The 9,302-nt window shown below is 35.2% G+C and overlaps 1 pseudogene; it reads right to left on the bottom strand.

Moving 5' to 3' along the window:
• Window positions 1-8,046: 8,046 nt before the first annotated feature.
• On the bottom strand, window positions 8,047-8,958 carry LOC120611740 (39S ribosomal protein L1, mitochondrial-like; annotated as a pseudogene).
• Window positions 8,959-9,302: the final 344 nt, after the last annotated feature.

Genomic DNA, 9,302 nt, shown 5'->3' with positions numbered 1-9,302 from the left:
TTTACTTCCCCATTCCTTAAAATTGAATCTCAACACAGAAGCCAGGTCATTTAATCATGTCAAGTAACTCTTCTCTGCTCAAATTCTCCAATGGTTTCCCATCTCATTCATTGTAGCAGTGGCTTTCAAAGTCTTTCATGATCTGACCCTCTCTCTTTCCTCTTATTATGGTCTTATCCCCTACTATAATGTCCCAATTCATTCTGTTTCAGTCATACCATGAGGAATAAATCAAATGAGAAAGCTGGGAAACCAATAAACCCCTAAAGCTCTAAGATAAGCAGACCTATTTATTGCTCATATGACAACCTGAACTCATTGATTACCAAGCACTGTGGATACAAAATAACCAAGTTATGTTGAATTGCTTTTTAAGCAAAAAGAGTTGGAAATGAAGAGACAATGAACTTCCGAAAATAGCAGCAACTTGCAATGGTCTTGAAAAAAGTTATAGCAGGCTCAAAAGAAAAAAATACAGATTACTGTATGCTGCCAGAATTTCTCAACCCTGGCACTGCTGACATTTTGGACCAGATAATTCTCTGTTGTGGAGGGCTGTCCTATGTCTTGTAGGATATTTAGCAGCATCATGGGTCTCTATACACTAAATGACAATAGTACCATACCCCCTAGTTGTGACAACAAAAATGTCTCCAAAAATTGCTAAATGTCCCATGTGGGGCAAAATCGTCCCTGCTCCAGAATTCACTGGTATAATTGATAACTTTTAATCTGATACAGTCTTGGGATATATGTTCAAGACATGTTGGGATATTTTAATTTACACTTCACAAGTTAAGAAATTGTAATAACTGGAGGGTAAAAATGTGGTGGAATGATTAGTTCCATTACCTCATTTATCTTTACGGGTTTGACACAATTCTATGGCTGTTAATCACAAATCTCTATTAAGCACATCCTATATGCCAAGCACTGTTTTTGGGACTGGAGATAGAGAAGAGATCAAGTAGATTAAAAAATCGTGCCCTTGTAGAGCTGATACCCACATGAGGAGAAAGCAAACAAATAAATAGGGATATCATTTAGAAAGTCATAAGTACACAGAAAAGTTAGGTGGGGACAGGGTAGAAATGTGAAATAGGATAATCGAGAAAAGTCTCACCATGAAGGTGATATTTAAATAAAGTCTTAAAGGGAACCCGGAGTAAGCAATGCAGAAAGCAGAAGGACTATCTAGTGCAAACTCCCTCACACAAAAGTGGGGCTGGGTTTGGTATGGAATAGCAAAGAAACCAGAAATGACTGGTAGATTTGATCAATTATGCTTAAATTAACCACTGATCTGGCTAAAATAAAGTTCTTTGGTTGACTTCATAGTCAGCTTTGAAGTGGTAATTTCTTGATGTAGTTTCTTGAGGGGTGAGGAATAGGAAGGATTGGTTCTGATAACTTATAAGCCTTTGAAAATGTAAAGTGAGGCCAGCAATTGAAGAATAATTCCAAATGTTTTACCTATGCTTAGCTTGTGAGGTGTATCTCGAACAGGGGAAATGGGCTTTGCACTTTCTCTTTTCCCATTTTTTCCTTTTTGGTTTCATCTAAAATGAAAGAAATCTTTCTCATTAAAAAGTAGAGAAAAATACTGGTGAAAGTAAATTATTTTTTAAAAAGTAAACTGCAGTTTATGAGACTGAGCTAATTATTACCTGTTCAAAGAAATAGAGAGGCCCAACGTCCAAAAGTTTAGCTTCAGTAAAATCTTCCATGAGAGGGAGAAGTTGGAAATCTGAAGACCTAAGAGGGAGAAGTTAGAAATCTGAAAACAAGTTATCATGTCTGTGATATTTCAAAGCACTTGATGATTTTAAAGTTTAGATGTTTTATTTTCAATTATTTTGAAAATGGAAACCATTTTTAAAAACTTATTATAAAAAATTGGTAGGGGGCAAGGAGACAACCATTCCTTATCTCTATCTTCACTTCATAGGCTTATCAACTTGACATAGGCACAATCAGCAAGATTTCATGTTATTGGCAAATAGAGCAATATCATGTTAAGGTTTCTCAACCTTAGCATTATTGACATTTTGGGCCACATAATTCTTTGTGGTAAGGAGCTGTCTTGTACACTCAGGATGTGTAGCAATATGTCTGGCCTCTACCTACCAGGTGCCAGTAGGATACCTTCTTACCCAGTTATGACAACAGAAAGTGTCTCCTGATATTACCAAATGTCTCCTGGGGATCAAAATTGCCCCCAGTTGAGAATGACTGTGCTGATGCAATACCCCCCCACCCACCGAAAAAAATAAAAAAGGTTTGATAGGGAAGGAACTGATGCCTATGAGGATGAGTGATACTGCTGATGGCAGGGCCATCAGAGCAATGTCACTTAAAATGTGGTCTCTGGATCAGCAGCGTCAACATCATCTAAGACCCTGTAAGAAATGCAAATCCTCACTCAGACCTAATGTAACATAATGTGTCAGAACCTCCAGAAATTGCACCCAGGAATCTGTGGTTGAACAAGCCCTCCAGGTGATTCTAATACATGTCAAGTTTGGGAAGCACTGACCAAGGGGACATATTTTACCAAGCAGGCTGTGAAAACCACGCTATTGTGACTGAAGAGGAAGGCTTGGGCTGGCTAAACCAAAGCTAATTGGCCTCATGAGTTTGCAATGAAGATGAGCCCACAATGGAGGACTGGGCAGCAGCAACAGTATAAAGGACTGGGACACACAGAGGACTGAGCATCATCAGCTAATAGCTAATGATTAATAATAATATTAATTTATTAATAATATTATTATATGATGTTTATATAAACACCTCTATCTCATTATCCTGCCACTGTTACTAAAGATTCCATTTTGAGTTATGGGGGTTTGGGCATGCCTCTGTGGTACACAGATTTTGGGCTAAAGACAACTCTAGTCTGGCCTCAGGAGAAACTTCTGCCCCTCCCTAGAAGAATCTGAATCAGGGGCCTTGCCTGTAATAAGAGATTATCAGAGATAACCTCTTTTGACCTATCTCTAGGGCAGAACAAACTTCCATTTACTAGGCATTTGCTCTTCTTACTATCCTACAATGACCTTTGAAGCCCCAAAGGCACCTTACCTCATCCCTAGCTCTAGATGTCTTATACACCCATGTTCCCTTTCTATCTCTGAACCTCTTGTACATGTGGAGTCTCTGACACTCTTATGTTTGTGAGGTTCCCATGCATATGTATGTACAAAATTTGGTTATTTTCTCTTACTCATCCGTCTCAGGTCTATTTGATTATTAGACCAGCCAAAAGAACCTTAATGACAGAGGAAAGTTTATTCCTCTCCCACAGAGTAAATCCAATATTTCCAAAATCCTGGTTAAAATGTAAATACAGGCATTTATGCTGTAATATGACATACATATTTGTGAAAAACCTCATGTTCTGCAAAACTGCGCACTAAAAATAGTATGGCTTATGGGAAAAACAGGGTGAGGGCACATCACTTAAAACTTATGTTACTCTGGAACTACAGTATGAAAAAAAAAAAAACTACAATAATTGGTACCCCAGAAGTAACTTAAATTGTTCAGGCAGGCACTTGTGGCTAGAGCTGCTGAAGGGAATATTTTTTAAAAACAACAGAGTAGAATGCAAATTTCTGGGTACTGAAATAATGTGGATGAAGTGAATCTCCTTGCCAGTGGGGTTGATTTTAAGTTGGGCATAGAAAGAAGTGAAACATGCCAGAATCTGAGAACTGTAAGTCTGGAGGGTGGGAGGTAGGGAGTGCCTTTCTGGAGCTGAATACCTGGGTACTAGTGTTCATTTTTTATGGCTTTTTTTTTTTTAACAGGTTGAAAGAGTTCTTGCCTGTGCAGCAGCTAAACTGAAAGCCTTTTCTGTCCTAATAAAGGTTACAATTCTATTATCCCTCCTGTGGTTCTCCTTTCAGAAGAAAAATTAAGTGTGAAAAATTGAGAATGGTAACTTCCATGGTATAGTGACATCATTCCCCTATTTAATAATCATTGGTTAATTTACATTATGGAAATATAAATTGTGGTGAAACAGACTATCTATGTTTCCTTGGGAGGAAAGAAGAAATAGCTAAAACAAATAAATGTATAGTATTTCAAATGAGATTATTAACAACTTGAAACACAGAGAGCAGGCATTGACAAAATCAGGGAGGTAGAAGAAAGAATTAAAGGAATAACTCTGAGAACATCAAAGAACTTCGAACAGTTCTTGTCTAGATCCACAACAAAAAGAAAGCTGGAGCTGTCAAAAATCAAGCATTAAGAATACTCTCAACTCTTCCAAAAAAATAGAGAGAAAAACCTTCCCAACCCTGTCAATGAAGCCAGCATTACCCTGATACAAAAACCAAAGACATCACAAGAAGAAAACCACAGACCATACCCCTCATGAGTATAGACTCAGATATCTTTTTTAAAAATATTGGCAAACCAAATCCAGCATCATATAAAAAGGATATACACTATATCCAAGTGGGATTTATCCCAGAATGCAAGGTTGGTTTAACATCCAAAAATCTATCAACAGAATAAAGGGCAAGAAACCACATGATCATCTTTATAGATACACAAAAAGTATTTGGTTAAATCCAACACTCTTTTATAATAAAAACATTCAACAAACTAGAAATAGAAGGGAACTTCCTCATTCTCATAAAAGGCACCTGCAAAAACCTACAGCTATCAAACATATTTAATAATGAAAGATGGAAAGATTTCCCCCTAAAATCAGGAACAAGACAAGGACAAGGCATCTACTCTCACCACTTCTGTTCAATATTGTATTAGAAGTTCTCACCAAGGCAATTAGGAAAAAAGAAAAGAAGAAAGAGAGAGAGAGAAAGAGAGAGAGAGAGGGCGGGAGGGGGAGAGGAGGAGAGAAGGAGAGAGAGAGAGAGACCCATTTGGAAAGGAAGAAGTAAAACTATTCGCACATGAAATGATTTTGTATAGAGAAAATTCTAAAATATTATGAAGAATTTATTAGAGATAATAAATATATTCAGCAAGTTGCAAGATTTAAGGTCAATATAGAAAAATCAGTTGTATTTACATACACCTGTAATAAACCATCTAGAAGTGAAATTTAGAAAACTCCATTTACAATAGCATCAAAAAGAATAACATTCTCAAGAATAAATTAAACTAAAGAAGTACACGACTTCTAACACTGAAAACTACAAAACATTGTTGAAAGAAATTTAAGAACACTTAAATGTAAAGATATTCTGTATTTACATATTGGAATAATATTGTTAAAATGGCAATATTCCTCAAATTGATCTACAGATTCAATGCAATCTCTGTCAAAATTCTAACGATCCATCCTTTTTTTGCAGAAATTAACAAGCTAAATTTCTAAATTCATATGGAAATTCAAGGACCAAGAATAACCAAAACAATTTTGAAAAAAAGAACAAATTCCCAATTTCAAAACTTACTACAAAACCTACAGTAATTAAATGTGGTACTGACGTGAGGATAGAAGTATAGATCAATGGATGAGAATTGAGTCTAGAAATATACCTTCATATTCATAATCAATTGATTTTTGACAAGGGTACCAAGACAATTCAATGGAAGAAAGAACAGTCTTTTCAATATGTGGTAACAGAGCAACTTAATATCCATGTTTAAAAGAATGAAGCCAAACCCTTACATAACACTATATACAAAAAATTAACTGTAAATGGATCATAGAATGGAAAAGATATTTGCAAATCATATATATAATAAAGGTCTAATATTCAGAATTCTTTAAGAACTCTTAAATTCAACAATAAAAAGACAAATAACTCAATTTAAAATGGGCAAAGGATTTGGATAGACATTTATCCAAAGAATATATGCAAATGGAAAATAACACATCAAATGATGCTCAACGGCATTAGTCATTAGATAAATGCCCAACAAAACCACAATGAGATACTACTTAACACCCTCTAGAATGGCTATAATAAAAAAAAAGACAATAATAAGTGTTGACAAAGATATTTTAAAAACCTTATGCCCTCCTGGTAGCAATGTAAAATAGTACAGTTGCTATTGAAAACAGTCTGGTAGTAAAACACTAATTCAAAGAGATATATGCATCCCTATGTTCATAGCAGCATTATTTACAATAGCTAAGCTACAGAAGCAACTTAAGTGTCCACTGATAGACAAATGGATAAAAACATGTGGTACATATATACAATGGAATATTACTCAACTAAAAAAAAAAATGAAATCTTACCATTTGCAACAACATGGGTTGACCTACAGGGTATTATGCTAAGTGAAATAAATTAGAGAAAGACAAATACCATATGATTTCACTTACATGTGGAATTTAACAAAACAAAATAAAGGAAAAAACAAAACAGAAACAAACTTGGATACAGAGAACAAACTGATGGTTGCCAGACAGTAGAGGAGTTGGAGGGATGAGTGAAAAGGTGAAGGAATTAAGAGGTACAAATTGGTAGTTACAAAATAGTCACAGGAATGCATAGGGAATATAGTCAATAATATTGCAATAACTATGTATGATGTCAAGTGGGAACTAGACTTATTGGAGGGACACTTCATAAGTTATATAAATGTCTAACTACAATGCCGTACACCTGAAACTAATATAATAATGAATATCAACTGTAATTTTAAAAAATTTTTAAATTTTTAAAAAAGTCTGGTGGTTCATCAAAAGATTAAACATAAAGTTGCCATATGACTCAACAATTGTATTCATAGATATATGCCCAAGAGAAATGAAAACATATCCACACCAAAACTTGTACAGGAAAGTTCATAGCAGTCATAATAGTCAAAAAGTAGAAACAACCCAAATGTCTATTAAATGATGAATAGAAAATGTTCTGTAATTAGATAGTGGTGGTGGTTGTACACTTATAATTACTAAAACTCACAGAATTGTACACTTTAAAATAGTGAGTTTTATGGCATGTAAATTAACAAAAAATTTTTAAAGGAGTACCCAAGAGCCTCAGCCAGTTCCAGCTCCCACGCATACTAACCTAGAGATGTCAACTTACAGAGATTAGGTCCTTGAAAATATCTGAATGCCTTAAAAAGTACCTATCTTTTGTCCCATCAGCTGCTGCCAGTTTTCAGACCCAAAGAATATTAGAGATCTATTGATTCTGACCCCAAAATAACTTTATACCAGTATTCCATTCAGAACCTCAAGACCAGTTGGTTCCATCCATGTCTTTTATCTCAGTCATCCTCAGTCACTGTAAATGTAAACTTGGAATTTCCAGATCAAGAGAGCCGAATGAGCGCCAAGTCCGCTACATCCTGGGATTTTTCAGTTAGGCTGACTTTATTTATAGTTTCAGAAACCTCAGTTTTAACAATACGGAGATGTGATATCTTATATGTTTGGAGGAAGAGTAAATAGCCTAGGATTTTCTCCAATTTGGTGGCTGAATAACATCTTCAAGGGTCCAGCATGTTTTCATCCTTCTGTGTTCTTCAAATTTTACTCCCAGTGATTATTCCTAAAACATTTAAAAGAAAATGAACTATATATATATACACATATACATATATATATATACACACACACACACATATATATATGTATACATGTATATATATATATATATATATATATTTAAGATTTAGTAAACCTTCTCCAGAAGTTCTCAGTGATTTTTCTTCATGTCTTATTGCCTAAACAAACCACTGGGAAGAGGGATTGGAATTGTTATATATTAGCTTAGCTCAATACCCTGAGTTAAGGATAGATTCACTTTGTTAGGAACATGTTAGGCAGAGAAGGGTAGGTTGGCAAAGGAAAAACTAAAAATTAATTCTGGGTAGGCATCCAACAGTGTCTATTACATAGATCCAATGTCTATAGTTTGCTTTTCATTCATTCGCATTAAAGCAAAACCGCCCACTTCACAAAGTACTGCCCACAGACACACAGATCCCAGTCAGGTTTTTTACTCTGCAACATTTTTGTTTTTTGAAATTATAAAGTTTTATAATTTTCTCTGTTGCTTCTCAATCCACTAAAAATAACTTCACAATACAACAATTTTAGGCAGCTTCTTTGTTGCTTTCTTTGGTTTCTACTTCTTTAGGCAACAATGGCTCGACCTTTAATAACAAACCTTCGCCTGTCGAACTTCGAAGAAAAGCTCTTACCACAAAGGGTCCCAAATTCAGTGGTCTGTGTCTACAAACTTCATTGTTAACTGCTTGCAAATTGGCAGCTATCTGGTCACTTGACATATATAGTGCTGCCATTTTTGTCTCAAGAAAACTCTCCCTTTCTTCATCTACTTTAATTTCATGTCCAGTTTTAAATATTCAAGAATTTTGGGGATGTCACAGCCAATGGAATTTCGAGTAAGCTTTGGAAATCTTTTTTTTCAGTTTCTTCTTTAATGGATTAAGCTCGGGCATTATTTCTGGAACAGCTACATAATAGTCTGACTGAATTTCGTCATCCAAAATCTTCCGGATCAGATTGGTTCCTCCTACAAATGCAGCTCCATTTTCTCCTGCTATTTTAATCTCTGATGCATTCCCTGTAAATACAGCAACTTTATTGATTTCTGAAGCAAGTTGGCATGGAAAACTAAGAACACTGGCAAACGGTTCCACTTTTTTCTTCTTTCTCAGTGCCATATCCAGTGTCAAATCAAGATAAACACCTTGCTTTGGATTTGTAAGGTCCAGAATTTGAAATTTCTTAAGTAAGTGAATAGCTTCTCCATCTCGTATATCTGCCTTGGATATAGGCATTTTAAGTAAACATCATCCTCAGGTTCACCTTCCATAAAGGGATATGACTTTATTTTTTCTATCTCATCTTTTTTGTCATCGAATGCTTTTTCTTTGGCATCTTTTTTTGTTTTCTTTGCAGGCTTTGTAGCAGCAGCAAAATGTCTGTTGGGCACCTGAACACATACAGAGTATGGATAAAGTGTCTGATTAGCCATGTTGGAAAGACTGCGCCTTTGATGCTGTATCAAGACTCTACCGAAGCATCTTATGGCTGTTGCCAAGTTTACTATTCCGGATTGTCTGCAACATTTTAAAATATGAACTGGCATGTAATGTCTATCAGACATTTAAGGAAAACCTGCAACACGGAAGTGAAATATCATGATAGGACTTCTATTTTCAATCATAATATAATAATTGTTATTGGACATAAGACTTTCCACTAATACAATTATCAAACTTAGAAACATAAATGTTTTTAGACCTTGGTCAATAGGAAATATAGAACTGTGATCTCTAATAGAAGAAAAACAAACAAATGAGCTTCATGATCACCACAGCTC

The sequence above is a fragment of the Pteropus medius genome, unplaced genomic scaffold, assembly GCF_902729225.1.
Source record: "Pteropus medius unplaced genomic scaffold, Ma_sr-lr_union100, whole genome shotgun sequence".
Taxonomy (NCBI): domain Eukaryota; kingdom Metazoa; phylum Chordata; class Mammalia; order Chiroptera; family Pteropodidae; genus Pteropus; species Pteropus medius.
This window is presented reverse-complemented; position numbering and strand designations above follow the sequence as displayed.